This window comes from Schistocerca serialis, chromosome 9, assembly GCF_023864345.2.
Source record: "Schistocerca serialis cubense isolate TAMUIC-IGC-003099 chromosome 9, iqSchSeri2.2, whole genome shotgun sequence".
NCBI lineage: Eukaryota > Metazoa > Arthropoda > Insecta > Orthoptera > Acrididae > Schistocerca > Schistocerca serialis.
The window spans coordinates 541,951,014-541,977,586 of record NC_064646.1 but is presented as its reverse complement, the minus strand read 5'-3'; the positions used below and the strand labels follow the sequence as shown (position 1 = coordinate 541,977,586).

General features: G+C 37.5%; 1 protein-coding gene across 2 annotated transcripts in view; it reads right to left on the bottom strand.

Annotated features, from left to right (window-relative positions):
* Positions 1–24,679, bottom strand: part of LOC126419774 (uncharacterized) — a 54,944-nt gene extending 30,265 nt beyond the window's left edge. Inside the window, exons 1-2 of one of the 2 annotated variants that reach the window (XM_050086949.1) lie at positions 24,546–24,679; positions 8,485–8,602 (exon numbers count right to left, since the gene is read on the bottom strand). The gene's annotated coding sequence lies outside the window, so the exon portion shown is untranslated. Of the gene's footprint in view, positions 1–8,484; positions 8,620–24,545 lie in introns of those variants that run through there. The other variant, XM_050086948.1, reaches the window with a different exon arrangement.
* Positions 24,680–26,573: the final 1,894 nt, after the last annotated feature.

Here is a 26,573-nt window from a genome sequence, read left to right as displayed (position 1 = left end):
AAAAAATTTAACAAAGATTTAAAATTACGTTTAAAGTTATGTTTCATGCTCTTCGATTTCATAACTGCAATACGGTCTGTTCGCTAGAAGTACATAACCTTCTGCTCTCTGTATTTTATCCCAGCTACCTTTAGAATTTAAAAGACTGTATTCCAATCAACATTGTTGAAAGCTTTCTGTGGGTCTACAAAATTATAAATGTAGGTTTATCTTCATTTAAACTGTCTTCTAAGATAATTCGTAGTCTCAGTATTGCTTTGTGTGTACCTTCATACTCCAGAACCCAAACACATATTCCCCAATATCAGCTTTAATGGCTTTTTCCATTCTTCTGTGAATATTAGTGTCTGTATTTTGCAACCATGACTAAATAATTGATGGTTCGGTAATATTCGGACTTATCTGCAGCCGCCTCTTTTGAAACTGGAATTAATACATTCTTCTTGAATTCTCAAGGTATTTCGCCTGTCTCTTACATCTTGCACATCAGGTAAAATAGTTTGTCATGGTTGGCTCTCTACAGTGTCCAATAATCCACACTGAATGTTGTCCACTACAAGGCCCTTGTTTCCACTTAAGTCCTCAGTGTTCTGCCAAAATTCTTCTTCCAGTGTTATATTTTCAGCTCATCTTCATCTAATTTCTTTTCCCTTTCCATAACATTACCTTCAACATACGCTCCTGGAAATGGAAAAAAGAACACATTGACACCGGTGTGTCAGACCCACCATACTTGCTCCGGACACTGCGAGAAGGCTGTACAAGCAATGATCACACGCACGGCACAGCGGACACACCAGGAACCGCGGTGTTGGCCGCTGCGCAGCATTTGTGCACCGCCGCCGTCAGTGTCAGCCAGTTTGCCGTGGCATACGGAGCTCCATCGCAGTCTCTAACACTGGTAGCATGCCGCGACAGCGTGGACGTGAACCATATGTGCAGTTGACGGACTTTGAGCGAGGTCGTATAGTGGGCATGCGGGAGGCCGGGTGGACGGACCGCCGAATTGCTCAACACGTGGGGCGTGAGGTCTCCACAGTACATCGATGTTGTCGCCAGTGGTTGGCGGAAGGTGCACGTGCCCGTCGACCTGGGACCAGACCGCAGCGACGCACGGATGCACGCCAATACCGTAGGATCCTACGCAGTGCCGTAGGGGACCGCACCGCCACTTCCCAGCAAATTAGGGACACTGTTGCTCCTGGGGTATCGGCGAGGACCATTCGCAACCGTCTCCATGAAGCTGGGCTACGGTCCCGCACACCGTTAGGCCGTCTTCCGCTCACGCCCCAACATCGTGCAGCCCGCCTCCAGTGGTGTCGCGACAGGCGTGAATGGAGGGACGAATGGAGACGTGTCGTCTTCAGCGATGAGAGTCGCTTCTGCCTTGGTGCCAATGATGGTCGTATGCGTGTTTGGCGCCGTGCAGGTGAGCGCCACAATCAGGACTGCATATGACCGAGGCACACAGGGCCAACACCCGGCATCATGGTGTGGGGAGCGATCTCCTACACTGGCCGTACACCACTGGTGATCGTCGAGGGGACACTGAATAGTGCACGGTACATCCAAACCGTCATCGAACCCATCGTTCTACCATTCCTAGACCGGCAAGGGAACTTGCTGTTCCAACAGGACAATGCACGTCCGCATGTATCCCGTGCCACCCAACATGCTCTAGAAGGTGTAAGTCAACTACCCTGGCCAGCAAGCTCTCCGGATCTGTCCCCCATTGAGCATGTTTGGGACTGGATGAAGCGTCCTCTCACGCGGTCTGCACGTCCAGCACGAACGCTGGTCCAACTGAGGCGCCAGGTGGAAATGGCATGGCAAGCCGTTCCACAGGACTACATCCAGCATCTCTACGATCGTCTCCATGGGAGAATAGCAGCCTGCATTGCTGCGAAAGGTGGATATACACTGTACTAGTGCCGACATTGTGCATGCTCTGTTGCCTGTGTCTATGTGCCTGTGGTTCTGTCAGTGTGATCATGTGATGTATCTGACCCCAGGAATGTGTCAATAAAGTTTCCCCTTCCTGGGACAATGAATTCACGGTGTTCTTATTTCAATTTCCAGGAGTGTAATTTACAATGCATTGCTCTTCTGTGTATATCTTCCACCTCTCAACTTTGCCTTCTTTGATTAGTACTGGCTTGCCATTGAAGTTCTTGACATTTATACAGCAGCTTCCCTTTCTCCAAAGGACTCTTTAATTTTCTGTGGGCGGAATTTATCTTTGCCTAGTTATACATGCTTCTTCATCCTTGCATTTCTCATATAGCAGGTTCTGCTTAGCCATTTTGCACTTGCTGTCAATCTCTCTTTTTGGACATCTGTATTTCCTTTTCACGGCTGCAGTTGCCGTATTTTTATATTTTCTTCTTCGTCAATCATTTCAATATCTCGTGCATTATCCAGCTATTTCTACTGGTCCTTTTCTTTTTACTTGTTTGATACTCTACTATATTCACCATTTTATTTCTCAGTGTTACCCATTTGCCTTCTGTTGGGTTTCTTAAGCTTCTTTCAGTCGATAGTTGCCTACTTCTTCCTTGAAATTCTCATCAACCTCTGCTTATTTCGACTTATCTGTGTCCCATCACGTTAATTTCTTACCTTTCTGCAGTTTCCTCTGTTTTAATGTGCAATTCATAACCAATAAAAATATTTGCAGAATCCATATCTGCACCTGGAAATTTTTTGAGTTTAATATCTGGTTTCGAGATCTCTGTCCTACCATCAGGTAATGTATTTGAAATCTTTCTTGTGTCTGCAGGTCTTTGCCATGTGTACAGCCTTATTTCATGATTTTTAAACCATCTATTAGTGATGATTAAATTATGATCCATGCAGAATCTACCAGAATTTTTCATTCTTTCCCCCAGTCCTTGTCCTAATACTCTTTTCCCTTCTTTTCGTTTTCCTGCTACCTAATTCCAATCCCCATCAAAGTTAAATTTTACTCTCCCTCAACTATCAGAATAATTTATTTTATCTCATCATAAATTCTTTCAATCTGTACGTCATGTGCAAAGCTAGTTGGGATATAAACATGTAATTTTGTGGTGGATGTTGGTTTCATTTTTTTCTTGACTACGATGATGTGTATGCTGTTCATAGAAACTTAACCTACACCCTTATTTTCTTCTTCATCATTGGACATATCCCAGCATGATCCCCAATTGATTTCATATTTATAACCCCGTACAGACCTGACCAGAAGTCCTGTTCTTTCTGCCACTGCACTTCACTAATTTCAAATATATCAATCTTCATATTTGTTTCCCTTTTTAAATTCTCCAAACTACCTGCTCGATGCACCCCACTTGCAAACAGCACTTGGCAGACAGGGATAGTGACATATTCGAGTGCTAGCCAAGCTCTACAACGCTTAACTTGGGTCACACAATGGGGATCGGTGTTACCACTGTGGCAAAACCATTGCCTACATGTAGCTATAGAGTTATGAACCCTGAAGTGCAGTAGGCATGTTGCACAATATTGTGACAACCTGGGGTTAGAGTATCATCTTGTTTCTTCAGTTCTAGGCTGTTAAGTCAGTTCTACTGGTTAACTTGAGTTTTTTTGGGAGCTTAGAATGCTGACTGTGGGTTGCACATTATCCAAACAAACCAAAAAAGAAGCTTCATTTTACTTTAATTATGCAGGCCAGCCCTAAACACTGGATGGTGTGAAAATAATCTAATAAATCCATTCACATGATCAGACTTTACATTTTGTAAGCCAGATGACTTCAAAGTTACTATTTTAATCAGTCACTTTTTATTGTTAGTTTTGTGATATTCAACAAGGTTTATGTAGCCTGTCTGACTTTTTCGTTCTATTGCAGTATTCAGTGACAATCTAAACATTATAACTATATGAATGAAAATATCTTTAGTGAATATTGTCTGCCATAATTTCCCGATTTGTTGAATCATATGCAGATGTCATTTTCGATCGTTTAATTGAAAAGAATGTATCCATATTCATTATTACTAGTACAAAAAGATTTACTTTGCATTTATTTATGACATATGCTTGCCTTTTGGGTTATGAAAGTAGTGTGTTCTTCAAAATATACTGAGTCAACTACCAATACTTTGAGATACAATAAAACTGATAATACCATATTACAATTTATTCTTAGGGTATAATTGCCTGCTGAGGACCATATCAAATACGAAAATTTTAAAACCTTGACCACTCCTGAATAAATTTCTGCAAACATCCACGTTTGCTGCATTTAAATATGGCTGCCATCAATGTTTGCACCATATCATAGCTCAGAAAAGAAAATACACACTGTCATCTGAAGCTGTCAAACCAAACAAATGTGTCCCTTATTAGTTGGTTAGTAGATAACTGCCTATAACAGCTAATTTTAAAATGGTGATGTGTAATGTCGTTCTTATGGCGTCAAGTTAGAATTACACAATGACTTTTCAATCGAATTATCGTTTAAACAATTTAAATGATTAATGGAAAATCTCATATAAGATGTGAAACAAATACTAACAAAGAGATAGAGGGGCTGGCCAGTACTTACCTCAGCTCAGTACAGCCGATAGATACACACAAAACAGAACTGAAATTTCCCTACAGCCTAGGTATTCGTGGCAAACGTATCTGCTCCAGTGACGAATCCCTCAACAACTACACCAATAACCTGACCAGTGCTTTCCTCTCCCGCAACTATCCTGCAGACCTTGTCCACAAACAGATTTCCCGAGCAATACATTCCTCCCCGTCCAACAACAATGTTCCTACGCCCAGACCACACAGAAGCATCCCTCTTGTCACCCAATATTATCCTGGCCTCGAAATCATCAACAAATTACTCCGCCAGGGATATGACTTTCTCAAGTCAACCCCTGAAATGAGATCATCCCTTGACAAAATTCTCCCCACACCACCCAGAGTTGCCTTTCGTCGCCCCCCTAACCTCCGTAACATCCTTGTTAAACCCTACAATATTCCCAGACTACCTTCTCTACCCAGCGGTTCCTACCCCTGTACCCGACCCCGCTGCAAAACCTGCCCCATGCATCCCCCCACAACCACCTACTCCAGCCCCGCTACTGGTAAAACATACACAATTCAAGGCAGGGCTACGTGTGAAACTACACATGTCATTTATCAACTGACATGCCTGCACTGCACAGCCTTTTACATCGGCATGACAACAACCAAACTGGCTGAGCGCATGAACGGACACAGACGAACTGTCCGCCTAGGAGATGCCCAATACCCAGTAGCGGAGCATGCCCTCCAGCATAACTCTAGGGACCTAGGAACCTGCTACACCGTATGTGCCATTTGGCTTCTCCCACCCAACACCAGTCCCTCTGAACTGCGGAGATGGGAACTTGCACTCCAACACATCCTTTCATCCCGCCATCCCCCTGGACTGAACCTACGTTAAACAACCTCACTCCCATTCACTTTTCAGTCTTCTCCTCTTTCCCTTTCCTCTTTAGCCATTCACGCATCTTTTTATCCTACATAGTTGTGTTTATCTTTATACTATATACCTCTTTACTTCTGTATGCATCCTCTTTGGTTTGAAGCTGGCACAATACTTACAGTAGAATATCTTTGGCTTCCCTCTGACAACCATGCCTCCATCCTTGCTACCCTCCCTGTTTACCTTTCCCTGTTGCTTCATAACCTGGGTTGTGAGTAACTGAATCCACTTTCCCTTCTTCCCTTTTTTCCCCTCTCTCCTCCCTGATGAAGGAACAAAGTTCCGAAAGCTAGGAATGTAAATTTTCAGTTCTGTTTTGTGTGTATCTATCGGCTGTACTGAGCTGAGGTAAGTACTGGCCAGCCCCTCTATCTCTTTGTTAGTATTCGTTTAAACAATTTCAAAGACAACCAAAATGATGTTCAGGTATCCTTACACTCTGTCTCTGTTGTTTGGAGGCAAATAGTGTTTGTAATATATTGACTAAACTGGTTTGGTGTGGGGACAGAAGGGCTAAAAGTTACAAAAACAATAATTACTACAAAATCAAAATTATACATAATTTAATTGGTATATTAAAAGACTGTATCTGATTAGCACATTACGTATTAGGCGTCGGATTTTGTAAGGTTGAGTTATCTTGAAATTTGCTGCTACATCCTTATTTCTGCTTTAGTTAATTAATAATGACTAAAACATCTTCTTTTAGATTAATCAGATCTCTTCCATCACGGCATTTTGACCTCACAGTTTGATCAATCTATCTCATATGTTTAAAAACTATATTTAACGAAAGTACCAAAAAGCAAAGTGAAACACACTTTCGTATCAGAGTTAGTGGGATTAGTCCATAGAAGCCATCCTCCACACACATAATGTTACTGTGGGTGGTTCTGATTTCCACTAGGTGTTAGTAATGCTGATGATAGTTTCTAAATAAGAAAACTTAAATTACAAAGTGAAAGCTGATAAAGTAGATATAAGTGAAAAGATTTATATGAAAAGACACAATAACTTGATAGCATTTTTATGTTGTATTAGGGACTGTTTCTTATGCTATGAGTGACTGAAATCAGGAAGTACCACAGTGTGTGACTGGCATTTGCATGAAATCAGACTGTGACATGATATCTTTCTCCCACAGTGTAATGTGCTCTTTGTCTTGACTACCACATTTATGAAAGCGCTGCTAAAGATTTGATCATAACTAAATATTTATGACAAAACGTTCAAATATGTGTGAAATCTTATGGGACGTAACTGCTAAGGTCATCAGTCCCTAAGCTTACACACTACTTAACTTAAATTATCCTAAGGACAAACACACACACCCATGCCCGAGGGAGGACTCGGACCTCCGCCAGGATCAGCCGCACAGTCCTTGACTGCAGCGCCTTAGACCGCTCGGCTAATCCCACGCAGCATTTATGACAAGCAAAACTACAAATATGATTGCTGTTTATTTCATTTGCACCAATTTAAGCTGTGCTCTTAGGTTTGTGTATAACCACACTCTCAAAAATCGTGGCTTATTTCAAAGAAACCACAAAGTATTGGTAACAAGCAAGACTATACATATGATTGCTGCTCGTTTCACTCGCAGTAACTTAAGCTTTACTTGTAGGTTCCCACCTAACCACACCCTCAGGAATCATGACATATTAAAAAAAAAAGTCAATTATTTGTGATAAGAAAAAATATAAATTTCATATGATGTAAATGTCTTTACTGCTTGTTTCACTAGCAGCAGTTTCATCGTTCATTTTTTAAGCTTGAAGCCATGAAAGAGAAGAAACTCATTTCATGTAAATAACATCAAATATTGTGGGACATGCTTCTATTACATAAATAAGAAGACCCAGAATGTGTTACAAAAGCAAAGCTGGAGAGAAAAGGTATTAGTGTGTTCTAGGATATTATCCTACTTCTTTCAGTTCTGTAACAATACGTCTCTAACCACAGTGAATGCATTTCATCTTGAAATCTCTTAAGGACTGATGTGTCTAAGGGATATTTAATTATAACAAACTGTATATAGAGTGATGTGTTTGTGATAAATCTTCTTTTTGACGTTGCCTTCAAATTGCATACTGTCAAAAAATCCAAGTTATAACATGGAAACAATGAAATATGATGAATACAATACTGTGTCTCAAAATTAGTGAGTGAGGAATGTCACATGACCGATTTCTGATTTCAACCAAACACTAGCCACTAATTTCTGATTTCAGCCAAATGCCAGCTACATAACATAATACTTCCTAATTTTAGTGACTCACGATACGTTATGTCATAGCCAGTGATTAGTATGTGAAAATTTATGTTATGATGGTACCACTTTTGTTCCAGCTGGTAAAAATTGAGGAGCATTAAAGCAGTAAAGTAGGGATCATTTCAGAGCAGCCAGTAAGTGGTTCCATCTCACTGAATTTTGTATTAATACTGACAAACTGTAAATATTCTCTTTACCTTATCAATTAAAGAGGATGGCAATAACTGCTTCAGCTAAACTTCTTGACTTCTGTCTTCACACGAAATTAACATGGAAGAATTATACCAAATATATCTCTACTAACTTAGTATGTGTTACATATTTGTTAGGTAAACTAAGGTCATGTGTTAATGATAAGCTATTGCTAAATGCATACTATACCTTTTTCCAAGCACAATTGACATGCCATTGTGTTATTGAGTAATTTCCCTGGAGCAAAAAAAGATCACATTTGGCAAAAATAAGTTCAGATGCATTTGTGGGGCTGTAAATAATGAGTCTTGGAAACCCTATTTAAAAAAAAAAAAAATAAATAAAAATACCAACAGCTACATTTCTCTTCATATTAAGTTGTCTAATAGGCCTACATACAAAAAAAAACTAGCATTATTACAAACTAAAACACTCTATCCATTGATGTTATTTTGGAAATTTGTGGTACGTTCCTATTGGGACAAACTGCTGAGGTCATTGGTTTACACACTACTTAATCTAAAACTATCTCACGCTAAGGATAACACACCCATCCATGCCCGAGGGAGGATCCGAACCTCTGAAGGGGGGGAGGACTGCAGGAACTGTGGCAAGGTGCCTCGACCCCGCGGTGGTGTAGCCACGTGGCCCGTCAATATAATACACACCTAAAACAGAAGACAGACATCACAGTCGCTAGACTTAAGGAAACTCTAGACAGTTACATATACATGAGGGTAAAACAGTTTAATATGTTGTCACTACAGGTACACAATGTGTCACCAATATGTTTAAAGACGTCGCACAGATGTGGCTTTGAGAGAAAAAGCATTTTATACAATAGAAGAGTTCAAAACAGGCTTTAAAAATTATCTCAGACAGTAATATAGTTTCATTACATTAAACTTATGTATGTGATTCTACAGAATACATCATGCGCAGTATGATGGACAATTTAATGTCGAACAGTAATTACGTAAAATATTTTTTAGTCTGTGCGTGTTATTTATGTGATTGTATTGCTATGTCTGTGTACACAAAAGATTATGTTGGTTGCATTTTTAAAGGTGTATAATAAATAAATAAATGAAACATCCTTCATCTGAAGCACTTGATTAGATAGAAAGTGTGTATTTGTAATTGACCTTGATCTTTTTTCCTTTCAGATGATTTTGCAGTTACAGTCATCTCGAATACAGGCTGCTGTGGCAGACTTATATCCATTTATGGTATTTACCAAACTATTCTATTCGTTATGTTCGGCTGACATAGAGACCCATAAATCTTCCTGTCTATTCCAGAAATTGGGAATCTAGCACTTTCTGCAGTGTTTGCTTATTTTTACATGACATCCATTTTCTCACTGTCGTTTCTTGGGGTGGTAGGTTTTATATTTCCACAATATTATTTTCCAACTAATGAGAACTAATCAAGTAGATATATATGCAAAACAGAACTAACAGCCCCTTGGTTTCCAGAGCTCTTACTTCCATAACATAAGGTGTGCAAAGTTAACGTATCTATAGAAATACCAGTAACTTGATGTTTTTAATATCTGGATCTGCGTCGTTTACCAGTCATGATTGGACAGACTGTGTGAAGATTAAATATGCAAGAGTTATTTATCATTTTTCATATATATAAGGAAATATATATGATACACACATTGAAGAGCCAAAGAAACTGGTTGTTGTTGTTATGGTCTTCAGTCCTGGGACTGGTTTGATGCAGCTCTCCATGCTACTCTATCCTGTGCAAGCTTTTTCATCTCCCAGTACCTACTGCAACCTACATCCTTCTGAATCTGCTTAGTGTATTCATCTCTTGGTCTCCCTCTACGATTTTTACCCTCCACGCTGCCCTCCAATACTAAATTGGTGATCCCTTGATGCCTCAGAACATGTCCTACCAACCGATCCCTTCTTCTGGTCAAGTTGTGCCACAAACTTCTCTCCTCCCCAATCCTATTCAATACCTCCTCATTAGTTATGTGATCTACCCATCTAATCTTCAGCATTCTTCTGTAGCACCACATTTCGAAAGCTTCTATTCTCTTCTTGTCCAAACTATTTATCGTCCATGTTTCACTTCCATACACGGCTACACTCCATACGAATACTTTCAGAAATGACTTCCTGACACTTAAATCAATACTGGATGTTAACAAATTTCTCTTCTTCAGAAACGCTTTCCTTGCCACTGCCAGCCTACATTTTATATCCTCTCTACTTCGACCATCATCAGTTATTTTGCTCCCCAAATAGCAAAACTCCTTTACTACTTTAAGTGCCTCATTTCCTAATCTAATTCCCTCAGCATCACCCGACTTAATTAGACTACATTCCATTATCCTTGTTTTGCTTTTGTTGATGTTCATCTTATATCCTCCTTTCAAGACACTGTCCATTCCATTCAACTGCTCTTCCAAGTCCTTTGCTGTCTCTGACAGAATTACAATGTCATCGGCGAACCTCAAAGTTTTTATTTCTTCTCCATGAATTTTAATGCCTACCCCGAATTTTTCTTTTGTTTCCTTTACTGCTTGCTCAATATACAGATTGAACAACATCGGAGAGAGGCTACAACCCTGTCTTACTCCCTTCCCAACCACTGCTTCCCTTTCATGCCCCTCGACTCTTATAACTGCCATCTGGTTTCTGTACAAATTGTAAATAGCCTTTCGCTCCCTGTATTTTACCCCTGCCATCTTTAGAATTTGAAAGAGAGTATTCCAGTCAACATTGTCAAAAGCTTTCTCTAAGTCTACAAATGCTAGAAACGTAGGTTTGCCTTTCCTTAATCTTTCTTCTAAGATAAGTCGTAAGGTCAGCATTGCCTCACGTGTTCCAGTATTTCTACGGAATCCAAACTGATCTTCCCCGAGGTTGGCTTCTACTAGTTTTTCCATTCGTCTGTAAAGAATTCGTGTTAGTATTTTGCAGCTGTGACTTATTAAGCTGATAGTTCGGTAATTTTCACATCTGTCAACACCTGCTTTCTTTGGGATTGGAATTATTATATTCTTCTTGAAGTCTGAGGGTATTTCGCCTGTTTCATACATCTTGCTCACCAGATGGTAGAGTTTTGTCAGGACTGGCTCTCCCACGGCCGTCAGTAGTTCCAATGGAATATTGTCTACTCCGGGGGCCTTGTTTCGACTCAGGTCTTTCAGTGCTCTGTCAAACTCTTCACGCAGTATCGTATCTCCCATTTCATCTTCATCTACATCCTCTTCCATTTCCATAATATTGTCCTCAAGTACATCGCCCTTGTATAGACCCTCTATATACTCCTTCCACCTTTCTGCTTTCCCTTCTTTGCTTAGAACTGGGTTTCCATCTGAGCTTTTGATATTCATACAAGTCGTTCTCTTATCTCCAAAGGTCTCTTTAATTTTCCTGTAGGCAGTATCTATCTTACCCCTAGTGAGATAGGCCTCTACATCCTTACATTTGTCCTTTAGCCATCCCTGCTTAGCCATTTTGCACTTCCTGTCGATCTCATTTTTGAGACGTTTGTATTCCTTTTTGCCTGTTTCACTTACTGCATTTTTATATTTTCTCCTTTCATCAATTAAATTCAATATTTCTTCTGTTACCCAAGGATTTCTACTAGCCCTCGTCTTTTTACCTACTTGATCCTCTGCTGCCTTCACTACTTCATCCCTCAAAGCTACCCATTCTTCTTCTACTGTATTTATTTCCCCCATTCCCGTCAATTGCTCCCTTATGCTCTCCCTGAATCTCTGTACAACCTCTGGTTCTTTTAGTTTATCCAGGTCCCATCTCCTTAAATTCCCACCTTTTTGCAGTTTCTTCAGTTTTAATCTACAGGTCATAACCAATAGATTGTGGTCAGAGTCCACATCTGCCCCTGGAAATGTCTTACAATTTAAAACCTGGTTCCTAAATCTCTGTCTTACCATTATATAATCTATCTGATACCTTTTAGTATCTCCAGGGTTCTTCCATGTATACAACCTTCTTTCATGATTCTTAAACCAAGTGTTAGTTATGATTATGTTGTGCTCTGTGCAAAATTCTACCAGGCGGCTTCCTCTTTCATTTCTGTCCCCCAATCCATATTCACCTACTATGTTTCCTTCTCTCCCTTTTCCTACACTCGAATTCCAGTCGCCCATGACTATTAAATTTTCGTCTCCCTTCACAATCTGAATAATTTCTTTTATTTCATCATACATTTCTTCAATTTCTTCGTCATCTGCAGAGCTAGTTGGCATATAAACTTGTACTACTGTAGTAGGTGTGGGCTTCGTGTCTATCTTGGCCACAATAATGCGTTCACTATGCTGTTTGTAGTAGCTTACCCGCATTCCTATTTTCCTATTCATTAGTAAACCTACTCCTGCATTACCCCTATTTGATTTTGTGTTTATAACCCTGTAGTCACCTGACCAGAAGTCTTGTTCCTCCTGCCACCGAACTTCACTAATTCCCACTATATCTAACTTTAACCTATCCATTTCCCTTTTTAAATTTTCTAACCTACCTGCCCGATTAAGGGATCTGACATTCCACGCTCCGATCCGTAGAACGCCACTGGTACACCTGCCTAATATCGGGTAGGGCCCCCGCGAGTATGCAGAAGTTTTGCAGCATGACGTGGCATGGACTCAACTAATGTCTAAAGTAGTCATGGAAGGAATGACACCATGAATCCTGCAGTGCTGCCCATCAATCTGCTAGAGTAGAAGGGGGTCGAATCTGTTCTGAACAGCTTGTTGCAAGGCATCCCAGGTATGCCCAAACATGTTCATGTCTGGAGAGATGGAGGCCAGCGGAAGTGCTGGACGTGTGGGGTGTCGGATTGACCTGCTGGATTTTTCCAAGTCTGTCGGAATGCACAATGGACATGAATGGAGGCAGGTAGACATGATGTTTACATATGTGTCACCTGTCAGAATCGTATCTAGAAGTATAAGGGGTCCCATTTAATTCCAACTGCACACGTCCCACACCATTACAGAGCCTCCACCAGGTCGAACAGTCGCCTGCTGACATGCAGGGTCCATGAATTCATGAGGTTGTCTCCACACTCATACATGTCCATCCGTTCGATACAATTTGAAAAGAGGCAACATGGTATCAGTCATTGTTGACGGGCCCTGGTGAGGTGTAAATCTTTGTGTTGTGCAGTTGTCAATGATACACAAGTGGGCCTTCGACTGCAAAAGCCCATATTGATGCTGTTTCATTGAATGGTTTGCACACTGATGGCCCAGCATTGAAATCTGCAGCAATTTGCAGAAGGGTTGCACTTCTGTCACACTGAAAGCTTCTCTTCAATCGTCGTTTCTCCCATTCTTGTAAGATTTTTTCCAGCTACAGCGAAGTCGTAAATTTGATGTTTTACTGGATTTCTTATATTCACCATATGCTCGAGAAATGGTCATATGGGGAAATCACTACTTCATCGCTACCTCAGAGCTGCTGTATTCCATCTCTCTTGCACTGACTATAACACCATGTTCAAACTCACTTAAATCTTGATAACCTGCCACTGTAGCAGTAGGTACCGATCTGATAACTGCTCCAGACACGTCTTGTCTTACATAGGCATTGCCATATTCTGTCTGTTTATATATCTCTGTATTTGAAGTCACATGCCTATGCCAGTTTCCTTGGCGCTTCGGTGTTTGTGCGTATGTGTGTGTGTGTGTGTGTGTGTGTGTGTGTGTGTGTGTGAGAGAGAGAGAGAGAGAGAGAGAGAGAGAGAGAAGATTACTCTTTCATATCTTGTGCAGTTGTCCTTTTGAATGGTCCTGGTGACAGGAACTACACTTCTGGGGCAATGAGTTGAATATTTTTAAAGCAACCATTGTATCAATGTTCCTTTCATGATTATGCATGTCCTGCCTCATGCAGATAACAACTTGGTTTTCTTTTACTCAGATGTGGCATAAAAACACGTACTGGATGTAGATTTCATTATTCCTAATTGGGTGAACATAGGCTTGCAGTGCTGCAGTCTTTAGCTTGATGCAAAGATTCTGATTGCTTTTTTTATGTAGCACTGCCACATTCTTGCAGCCTTCAGAATATCCCCATAACAGTAGGCCATGATTGATGTGGCTATTAAATATTGCATAATGCACTGTTATAAGGTATGGGTCAGCTAATACACCCTCTGTTCTCCTCAGAAGGTATATTACTGTACACACAAACTAAGTTGACACTCGGCACGGTGGCTGAAGCGAGTGACAGTGGAGGCATCTCTCATTTACAGTCATTCCCATAAGCCACAGCGCCGAGTGTCAACTTACTTTCTGCAGACAGTACATCAGAGAGCTGGGAGCACACATACACTGTTTGTTCATTCATTATTAATTTGCTGTCAATCAGGAATCCCAGCAGTTTGATAGCCTCCATATTATCGGGGTATGCAACATTTGTAAGGCTACATGTAAGATTTTGTTGTGTTATTTCTTCATTCGTTTTCATTTTATTGTCGAAGAATCATTGTTTGGTGTTTTGTAAGATCACATTTGTTGTTTGCAGAGCTTGTGCAGCAGTTTTTGTTTTCACAGATACTAACAGTGCACTGGCAAAAAATAAGTTAAAATCTATGTGAATGATCATTGCTCCGGTATGTCTGTACAAACAAAACACAGAAGGAAACGTATACTGGAGACTGCCCAACCGAATGAACTGCTGGACAAAGAAATATGCATGTGTGGTTGGACATTTAAAAAAGTAAAATTCGTAATGTCCTGTCGGTGCCGAATTCACTGAAGACATGATACATGCGCGGATTGGAGAAGGATAGAACTGTCTCTGTTATTTTCCTTGAGTTATTTAGTGAGATTACAGAATGCATAAATCTGGCAAATGAGTCAAGGATTATACACTTCAGAAAAGTTGCAGTAACATTTTCAGGGATCAGACCACCGCTATGGTCGCAGGTTCGAATCCTGCCTCGAGCACGGGTGTGTGTGATGTCCTTAGGTTAAATAGGTTTAAGTAGTTCTACGGGACTGATGACCTCAGAAGTTAAGTCCCATAGTGCTCAGAGCATTTTGAACCATTTTTTGAAACTAGTAAAGAGTATAGGAAGGTGTTTTGTACTGAGTGACTAAATCAGTCAAACAACACTTCGAAAATGTGCCTCTGTTTAATGGTTTTGTTCAAATTTAAATAAGAAACTCTCGTATTACAACGAGCCAATAATAGCAACCAAAGCATTAAGCCGTAAAAATCATATGCAAAATTTACGATAAAGATAGTGACATTTATAATAAGTATCCTTTACTTCCAAAGCAATTCGTATTTTCTCCTTGAGTTTCATTCTTCTACACATTTTTCTAACGCACACTGTGGACATTTTTATAGGCGGAGGTAAGTTTCTGGAAATTTCTTGTTTAGTTATTAGTGTAAGATCTACGGTCTCTATTGGATTGGATTGGCTTTGTCAATAATGATTTTTAATTCTGTCATCAAATGCCCCACTTTCGAAGTCAGTACTTTAATATAAAAAGCCATGGATTCATGTCAGCAAATAACAACTCTGCTTTTTCCTTCACATTTTAAATTAATCAAATAAACTGGCTTGTTCTAGTGCGGACTTCTGTTGATTTGTTGTCTTTGGTTGTTGGTATTATTAAAATCCACTGCTCCAGTATGTCTTCATTTACTGAAATACAATTTCTGAAAAGTAGTTTGTTTGGAGGCGTACGAAAACCGGTGCTGTGTTTATCTAGGTTTGTTATTTTGAGTATGCGTTTGGTGTCCATTGTCATGTAATCGTATCGTGTTAAGAAGTTATTTGTGTGTTCGAAGTTTGGTTGCGCGTTGCGCGATTACTTGCTAGTTGCAAGCAGTTATTTTTATCGGTGTACTGCTACAAATTATTCGATTGTTGTAAAAGACGTCTCCAGGGCTATTACGAGTCATAACGTCTCAAAATTGATGAAAATACGTCCTAAAATAATCTCCCTTCGTTGTCTCATACCATTATTATATATACTGTCTGATGTTTTGGATTCCGGGGGAGAAAAACCGGTAAATTAACTTTGTAATCATTTATTTGATGGTTTCAGGAGCATTAGTAACATCCAGTACCGGTATGTAATTTCACTGATAAAATAAAACCATTACCGTCACACCCCTCCAGTTCTGTAGGACTACGGTTTTGTTGAATACACATTTTTAATATTGAACTGTATTAATCATCCCTTTTATGTGTAATCATGCTTATTTCTAGACCTCGGTATATTTATTTTATTACGCATTTTATCGCAGTCATGTTTTACGTGAAGTTTCATTGCTCACATCGAAATAATTGTGATGCATTGGCATTATATCACCTAAACCAAGTATGTAAAGATCTGTATTTACGAATACCGGTACATGAAATGTGTAGCTATTGTAATTGGAATTGTGAATAAGTTTTGTTTTAATTGTAGCGTAAATCATTGGTAAGGTTGAAATATGGCATCCCGGCTAAGACACAAGTTGAAAATATGATCACTATTTTTTATTTACTTAAATTTGCCATATTTCGTGACAGTACCTTTTCCGTTAGACATTTGCAAGGCGATATTAGTCTTGGCTTCAGTTGTCTAAGTATGATTCCACAATGCATCGTTGTCGGCTGCAGAAAAGACGTGGTTCAACGTGTTTCTCTCATTTTGGTGTTTCAAATACAGTTTCTTCAAATGTAGTTTCTTCTTTTTAGTTAATACAAAAATAATAGTAACATAATTCAAAATTATTTATGACGGCGACCTTCGCATTGTTCTTCCGTCAACACACACCAAGAGTTAGCTGCCGACTAACTATAGTCAAAGACGACTCCAACATCAAAGATATTTTACACAATTCACAAGTTTCCACTTGTAATCAGTCTCTTTGCTATTCTTTGATACATTTTCTAATAGTAATCAATATGCTTTTACTCTCAAAAACAGAAGTAAATTAACATATAATAAGACAAATTATAATAAATTCTGACAAAAATATAAGAAAACATTTACAATTCGGTATCGACAAATACGGTAAAAAAATAACATCTCCCAGATCCATTACAACTGCTCCCCAGGGCTTTTGTTGTTATGGACATATACAACAAAATCCCGACAACACTCAGTGATGGATCTGTATTACACAATTAGTACATTAATGATGCAGTCTGATAACCTCTTCCAAATTTGGACTCTTTGAATCTGTGGACTTGTTACTGGCTGTTGTTGCAATGATACTTCCCCATCAATCCCATACACAAAAATTTCAAGTAAAGAAATTATTTAACATGACAAATATACATGGTATAAAACATACATGAGAAATATTCTAACATACAGCATACAGATTGAAAATAATAGAAAGGTAAAACTCATTTCCTAGAATAAGATTTAATTTTTTTAAAATATTAATGTTAATTTCATTATGCTTACATATTGTACAGTAAAAATGATATTGGACATATATAGTGTAATGTGTTTTTCTCTATATTTGCCTTTTATATATATATTTTTTTAACTTCTGATTTTTTTTAAATTTTTATATTTTTTATTAGTCATGGGTTTTTTGTTTTTTGTATATTTTTTTCCTTATGATTTTCTTTTTAAATTTTTTACTTAGGTTTTTTTATTTTGTATTTTTTTTCTTATGATTTTCTTCTTTTAGTACAGCTAAAGATACATCAGTATTATCTAAATTTTTTGCAATTATTTATGTACACTTTCCTCTCTACTACAATATTACTACAAGTCACATTCTTGTGAAGAGTACTTTTGCTCCCCACAACATCAGTATAAACAACAATCAACTGCTCATATATCATGAGGCTTTATCTAAAATTGGTTTTGAAACTTATACCTTTGCATGCATGTCCTCACATGCATGCCTTCACCCACAGGGAAGACTTAGCTTCCAAAAATTAGAAAAATTCAGAAATGCTCACTATGGAGACTTTTTTTTTGTAAAAAAGTAAAAATAAATCTTTCTCTCATTCTTTGTTACAACAGTGTTTTTTCATCAGTTTCAATTAATATGTGACTTCAAATTATTAATTTATACATGCAAATATACACACTTGGTTGTACAGGCAGTTTTGTTCTAACAATTGTATTCCAGTGGAGGACTTTTGTTTTAGATGATAATAGGTTATTTAAATTTTGAAATTATGATTTCTGTTTATACAGTTTTAAAGAGACAACATTCCTGAGACCAAATAATTTTTTTGACTTAGGATACACCAAACGATAAGCATTAGGGTGTGGATTTTCTATGACTTCAACAGGCCCAATATAGATATCAAAGAATTTTTTAATTTCTGAAGTTAACATTTTTGATTTTTCATGAGATTTGACCAGAACAAGATCCCCAATTTTAAAAGTGGTTACTCTTACCCTATTGTTATGTCTTTTATTCCTCTTTTCCCCTTGTTTCCTCATAGTTTCCCTGAAAATATCTTCTCTCTCTTGCATAGTTAAAGGTGTACATTTAGGAAATTCAATAAGTTCTGATATAAGATTTGGAGGTCTAATATTAAACATAATCTCATACGGTGAAAATCCTGTGGAACTATGTTGTAGGCTATTCATAATATCTTCAAAATTTCGAATGTGCCAAAACAAGGTTGGATGTTTATGGCTACAATAGGTTCTACAAAGTCTCCCAATTTCCCTCATATATCTTTCTGCAGGATTGGTGGACGGAGAATAAACAGATATAAGTATATGCTTCAATTTTGATCTTTCAATAAACTTTTTCCAAATTTTAGAGGTGAACTGTGAACCATTATCTGATAATATAGCTTTTGGTTTACCCACCTGTTCGAAATAATCTCTTTCAATTTTTATTATAATTTCATGGCAAGTAGCTTTTTTCACTGGATATAGTTTAATTAATTTTGAAAATACATCTACCATAACAAATACGTAACAGTAACCACCTTTACTCTTTGGTAACATTCCATATAAGTCCACTGCGATAAGATCTAAAGGTTTTTCCGGAATAATGTTTTGCATCTCTCCACCACATCTTTGATTGCTCACTTTAACTCTCTGCCATTTGTCACAGGTTGCCAATTCTTTTCTTACCTTCTTTCCAATATTGTAAAAATAAACATTTTCTTGTATCTTTTGAATACACTTCTGTATCCCACAATGACCAAAACTTTCATGTATGTAAATGATCAGCTTATCAGCATCTGCCTCTGGCCAACACAGTTTCCAATTATCAGAATCTACATCTGTTCTCCGAAATAAAATCCCCTTATGCAATTTGTAAAATTTATCAAGTTTCTCATACCCCTTCTTGCCTAAACATTCTTTGATTAATTTCCAACTCTGATCTAAATTTTGATTTTTTCTAATTTTGTTACACATAGCTCTAATTGTTTTTTCATTTTCCACCCCTTTCAAGTATCTAATTTTAAATTGCTTTTCCTCCTCTTGTTCAAAAATCTCCCTTTCTCCCCCAATTGGTAACCTTGAAAGTGAATCAGCTACTACATTCTCAGAACCTTTTATGTGTTTGATTTCAAAGTCAAACTGTTGCAGTAAAATTGCCCATCTGGTCAATCTACTGTGGTATAATTTGCACTCTTGTAAGTAACTCAAAGCTTTGTGATCCGAAAATACTATGGTTTTATGTCCAACAAGGTAAATTCTAAATTTTGTAAAAGCCCAATGAATTGCCAAAAGTTCCTTCTCTGTGACTGTATAATTTTTCTCACGCTTGAGCAACATTCTGCTTGAAAATGCTATGGTACAATGTATCTTAACTCCATTCTCTACTCTTTCTTGAAATAACTCTGCTCCAAGCCCATAATTACAGCTATCCGTGTTCAAACAAAATGGTAAATTAAAATCTGGTCTGTGTAATAAGTGTTGCTTCCTCAACTCTTGCTTAATTTTATCAAACTCTTCCTGACAACTTTTATACCAAACCCAAACAGTGTTTTTCTTAAGTAATTGACTTAAACATGGTGCATTCAGACTCTGATCACTTATATGTTTTCGGTAATAACTGCATAACCCAAAGAACGACTTTAATTGTTTTTTAGTCTTATGAATAGGAATTTCTGAAATTGCTTTAATTTTTTCTGGATCTGCCAAAATTCCCTTGTCTGTGACAATATGACACAAAAATTTTAATTCAGAAACTGCAAATTTACATTTCTCTAATTTCAATGTCATCCCCCCTTTTCTAAGTTTTTCACAAACTGACTTCAAAATCAAAAAATGTTCCTCCCAATTTTGCCCTGTAACCAAAATGTCATCTACATAAATTATCGGTTTAGACGCAAGTTCTTGCCCCAGTACATGATCCAAAGCTCTTATAAATTCAGAAACAGAAGAATTTAACCCAAATGGCACAACACAATATTGGTAACTCTTACCATTGTACAAGAAAGCAGTATATTTTCTAGGATTAACCGAAAGTGGTACCTGATGAAAACCCGAAGTTAGATCCAAACTTGACATATATTTTAAATCTGTAAATTTATAGAGTAACTCATCAATATTTTCAGGATGGTCTGTCTGTCTGAACAAAATTTTGTTTAAGTGTGTAGAGTCCAAAACCAATGTTACTCCACCATCTTTTTTCGAAACTACTACTAGAGGATTATTATATGCACTGATACTCCTTTCCATTATATTACATCCTTCCATCTTTTTCAGCTCTTTCTCAACAGCAGGTCTTTTTGATATGGCAATACTGTATGGTTTTATGAAAAATGGTTCATGAGGTTTTACCTGAAGCTCACACTGATAACCCTTTACCCTTCCAGGTATGTCACTGAAAACATCACTGTATTCCCACAGCAGATTTTCTAACTGTTGTTTTTGCTCCCCAGATAAATTTTGTGTTTCTGAAATTTTCAAATTTACTAAATTCCCAAATTCAACTTCATCAGTATCAAATCTATGAGTTTCAATATTCTCCAATCTATTTTCTTTTAGTAAATTGATACTGTCAAAATTTCCATTACTCCGATCACCAAGTGTGTTCACAAAATTTGTCTGAATGTATTCCCTTTCACTAGTTTCTACAAAAGTTATTTTCCAACCCAATCAAATGCTGTATTTACTTCTACTATCCAATTCATACCCAAAAGAAAATCCTCATTAAATTCCTGAATTACAAAACATCCATGTGTGAACAACTTGCCTTCAATTAAAAATGTCACTAAAGCCTGGCTTTTTACCAATTTACTGCTCTTCCCAGTAGCACCTTTTATCTTTACCCCAACAACTGGCATTTCAACATAATCTTTCCCCACTTTCAATTTCTTGCTTAACCTTTCAGATATTCCCGAGATCTCGCTTCCTGTATCAATTAAACATTTACCAATCCATGACCCAATTTGAACTTTTATATAAGGACTGCAAAATTTTCTCAGAACCTGTATCCTCATGTAATAAATCACTTTCAATTTCCCCAAACCTATACTTATCAGAATCATATGGCATATCATTACATGTATTAATTGTCACAGTTATAAAATTTGCACAAGAGACAAAAGTGTCATGAGTACTCTCTATTATCTCAAATAGCCAAGAATTTTCATACAAATCACATTGTATACTATTGAAGTACTTATCCTTCAGCTTTTCAAAAATAAAATATCTCATCTTTTTCCACCACTCAGGACATACAGTTTCACATACATTAATAAGCATCTTTCTAAAGTTCTTGTCAAAAGAAATAGTTTCACTGTTCAGCCATATATTCATAAGAAATGTGTGTGTATCATTAGTATCTGTAAAAGTTTCACTTAGGTTACAAGATATACATGTGTCATCGCTATTTGTGTAGTCAGATTCTTTACCAACAACATCAAAATTCACACTTTCACATACATCCAGCTTGTGAGCTTTATTCATCCTGGTAACATCCCTGGGAATTTCTATAATATTCTCACTATTTAATCCATTTTCAACCATGTGTATACCCAACTCCCTATTTAAACTAATGAAATACCTTTCCTCAACATCATCATCAATACCATTACCATCATTATCAACTTTATCAACAACATCATTATCATTACACATATTCAGGTCATACACATTCAAATTATTCCCCAAAATATTATTTCCCCTTTCTAAAATTACCAGATCAATTTCACCAACATTTTCATTCTCACAGCATGCATTCTCTCTTTCATTCACACACATCTCTGAACTACTACAAATTACATCATCTGACAAAGTGTTGTTCTTTTCTGCCCGAGTGTAAAACTCTGTTAAATTAAATGAATCACAATTACTTTTATCTACTGTATGTTCTTGTGTACTGAAAATTTTATCTTTATCAATATTATTTTCCTCTTGAAATTTTTTCAATAAGTAACAACTAATAACCTCATGTGATAGCTTAGGTTTGGAACTGTCATGTTTGGGTTTATGATAGTCACATCCATTGGTCCTTTCATCATGCTCACCTTCTGCCTCAACCTTGCGGACCTTCAAGGGGGCGTCTACTCGTTTATTATTTCTGGTTCCTGTATGAACTGCTGATTGTGGTTCTGCCAATGTCTCTGATCAACATTTCTGATCCCATTCCTATGCCAAACATTACCTGATTGTTGGTAGTTCCTATTGCACTGACCTCTATAAAAATTTCTGTGATTTTGATCCCTAAAGTGTTCTCTATTTTGTTGATTATTAATGTGAAAATGTTGTTCTTCTTTTGGATAAAAATTATGGTCCTTCTTTTCAAAATTGTTATATCCCCCTGAATTTTGACTGACGCCATGATAATTGTTTTGTTCCCTTTTTTGAAAGTTGTCATTTCCCCAATTTTGACCATTACCTTTCTGAGTAAACCCACTGTGTGTTCGTGTTGTTGTCATTTCCCCAATTTTGACCATTACCTTTCTGAGTAAACCCACTGTGTGTTCGTGTTGTTACCCTATCTAACTTATCAATATAATTGAGAAACTGCTCTACATTACTATCAGGACAATGAACTAAACTCAACTGCATTGCTGATGGCAATCTTCTCTTTAAGGTATCAATTTTGATCAAGTCATCCAAAGGTTTTGTTAAATGAATAAGTTTTTGAAGTTCACTTTTGCAAAATTGTTTCATGCTCCCATCTGATTCTCTATAGTTTCGCCCATTCAAAAATTCACTTTTGATTCTAGTTTGTTTAAGATCATCCCAAAATTTTTCCAGAGTTACAATCTGGTTTGCCCAAGTCAAAGCTTCCCCTTCCAAGAATTTTTTCACAAATTTAATTTTTATTTCATCTGGTGAGTGAGGTAAAAAACAATCCTTACAATACAGCATAAAATCAAGGTCCATCTACCGAAAAGTGCTTCAATGGAATATTAGATACAAGATTACATGTGTTGACATTGTAATTTTTGCTTTGAAATTCAATGCTAAAACTTTCAATTTTTTCGCTAAGTTCTTTGACAGATATTTTGTTTTCTAAATCATTGCATTCTACTTTTTCTTCTAGAGTAACCAAACGATTGTCAGTTTTTTGTTCTACATTTTTTACTAAAACTTTTGGGAAATACGGAAGCGTCCGATCCCACCCGTCTGCTTTGACCCATGACGTCACAAATATGGCGGAAACAAAAACAAACACACACACTTTCCACAAGAATCCTAATGACACTAACGGGACAAGCGCGGGAAATGGGGTGTTTTGGGTGGGGGGCAAACTAAATATAAACAAATTTAGACGCCTTGCGTACCTACAACGTGTAAGTGAAGACAGCCATGCATGAATACCGACCCACCTCCCCAGGGGTCGTAACCCCTGCAACCCATAGAAGATAAAAGGTGCTTCAGTAGCTGATTAGTGTTTTTTGTCTTTTTTTAAAAAAAAAAAATCTCACGGGATAGAACGAACAGATCAAAGATAAATATAATAAACTAAAACAGAAACTCGAGGAAACAGATAATTAAAATAAGTAATAAGTGTTTTTAAATTTAAAAAAATCTTACGAGATAGAACGAACAGATCAGAAAAGTAAATAAAATAAGATAAAACGGAACTGGAGACAGCCACACTCAAACCAAACTCCGCGCCGTCATGACGTCACACACAACACCCTTACGTCACGGGTCAAAGCCGACGCGTTGGATCGGACGCTTCTGTCGACCCAACTTTTTGTATTCTCATCCAAATTTTTAATATCCCCTTTTATCTCATTAAAACCCATTAAATTTCGTTCCCTATCTACCAGTAACTCATTTTTTACAGTATTAATTTCACCGCTCAATTTAGCATCAATTTCATTTACTTTTGCTTCCACAGATTCAATTTTTTCCTCAACACTGCCAACTCTGTTCGAAAGCTCACCCACTTGGGTATTGACTGCTTGGACTTGCAACAAAATGTTATCAATTTTTTCATCCCAGTAAGTCTCATTGTCGTCAACTGATTGTTTAATTTCTTTCGTAAAATTTACAAGAAAACTTTTTAAATCAAATTTACCGGTTCTTTCTCTTTCATTTGACCTGTCCTGATGTTCGAAGTCTATTAAATTACTACTTTCTATTTTAGGCACAATACTCTCGAAAATCTCATAAGTCATTGTGAAGAACAAAAATTTATACACAACAATATAAAACAAGATAAAAATATTGTTTTAACAAAATACGAGGGTTTCGTGACTTACCTGGAACACTCTTCTACTGTTGCAGAACCACGTTTTCCATCCATGTGATTGTTGACCAAAATTCTTGAAGTATTTTCTTCTGTCGAAAATTAATTTTTTGCCGAAACATTTCTTCTCCAAAACTTTTACTTCCCGATGAACACAAACACTGCAACACACATTCTGAAGAAACTGGTATTAACACACAAAACTGTTCTTCCTCGTAGCACTGTTGAAAATCTCGTGAACGCAATATCCCGGCTACAGTCCCCAGTTGAAATATGGCATCCCGGCTAAGAGACAAGTTGAAAATATGATCACTATCTTTTATTTACTTAAATTTGCCATATTTCGTGACAGTACCTTTTCCGTTAGACGTTTGCAAGGCGATATTAGTCTTGGCTTCAGTTGTCTAAGTATGATTCCACAATGCATCGTTGTCGGCTGCAGAAAAGACGTGGTTCAACGTGTTTCTCTCATTTTGGTGTTTCAAATACAGTTTCTTCAAATGTAGTTTCTTCTTTTTAGTTAATACAAAAATAATAGTAACATAATTCAAAATTATTTATGACGGCGACCTTCTCATTGTTGTTCCGTCAACACACACCACGACAATAGTCACAGACGACTCCAACGTCAAAGATATTTTACACAATTCACAAGTTTTCACTTGTAATCAGTCTCTTTGCTATTCTTCGATACAGGCGTCTAAAGCTAGCGAAATGAGGGATGCTCAACTACCGGACCTACCGATAGATGGCTCTAGCGCGTGCCGGCGAGAGATTATTGATTGTCCGCCATATCTGAATTTGGCAAAAAAAACGAAGTGTCAAAACACGGATGAAAATGTTTTTCGTTCTGCGCCCTCAGAAGTATTTTATATTGGATGTTCTAGATATCTACACATCAACATAATGAAGTGTTTCTAATCTAGCGAGAAAAAAAACTGTGACAGTTCTGCTATGAAATTCCTAAATTCGAGTGTGTTTTGAAAGTTTGACAAGCTGACCTATAAATTGTTTACTATTTTATGAGTGCTTTACTTATTTGCCCGTTTTAAAACACTATTTAAGATTCAATGGAGGTCAACAAATTACCTTACTTGCCGAAGCTTTTAACTACTGGTATAATTCGGAAAGTCAAGTGTGGACAACAGTGAAGACGTCTCTTGAAAAAAAGTTGACATAGTGTGCTTAGGGGTATCTTTTCTGACAACAGAAATTACAACTGAACTATTAAAGTATTACTTACGTATAAACAGAAAAAATCGTTATTTTTTCTTTATCTGAAGTGATGCATTACCGATCTGCATATATGCTGACACTGTAATTGCAACATGCACTTACGAATTTGGCACTCTCTTTGATCAGTAATTTAAATGCCATGATTTTATTAACGCCTGTACATGACACGGTGTATTTAAACTGAGTGATATGGTAGAAGCACCAGTTTTTAACAGTGCTACAGTCTTTGATACGAGACAAGAAATACATTTAAATGTGATAAACATAAAGCCCAACGTTAAGGCTCCTCTTAAATGCTTGACTTGTATAATTTGGAAGTTAAGTCTAGTAATAATATTATATTGGACTGATCCATGATGATGTAGGAAGTGAAGGAACTTGTCGAAAATAACCTCGATCACAGCTGTTAATTTTAAGGTTGGGGTGTCTTAAAACTGTAATTTTCCAGTCTGACACCCAAACAATTTTAAAATTGAATTCAAAACATGTCAGTGAGCAAAATTAATTACACTTTGAATTACAACCATAGAATTCTATTTCTGTGAATCTTGGTTCCAGTCTTTGACATGGTGTCAGTCACTGGAATGACTGGTTGTCAGTATACGGCCCAAGCAAAAAACAAACCTGAAAGTGAAAGCTGAAGAAGCTGACCAGACAGGCACCCCAATGGCTGCTACAATCTGTGTTAGACAAGGGTGACATTATATTGCAAATTTAGTGTAAAAAGTTCCATATTGTCTGAATTTGTCCTATACTGACAGGACAATCTAGTCCAGTCGATTTTCTTATCTGCAAAAGTACACTA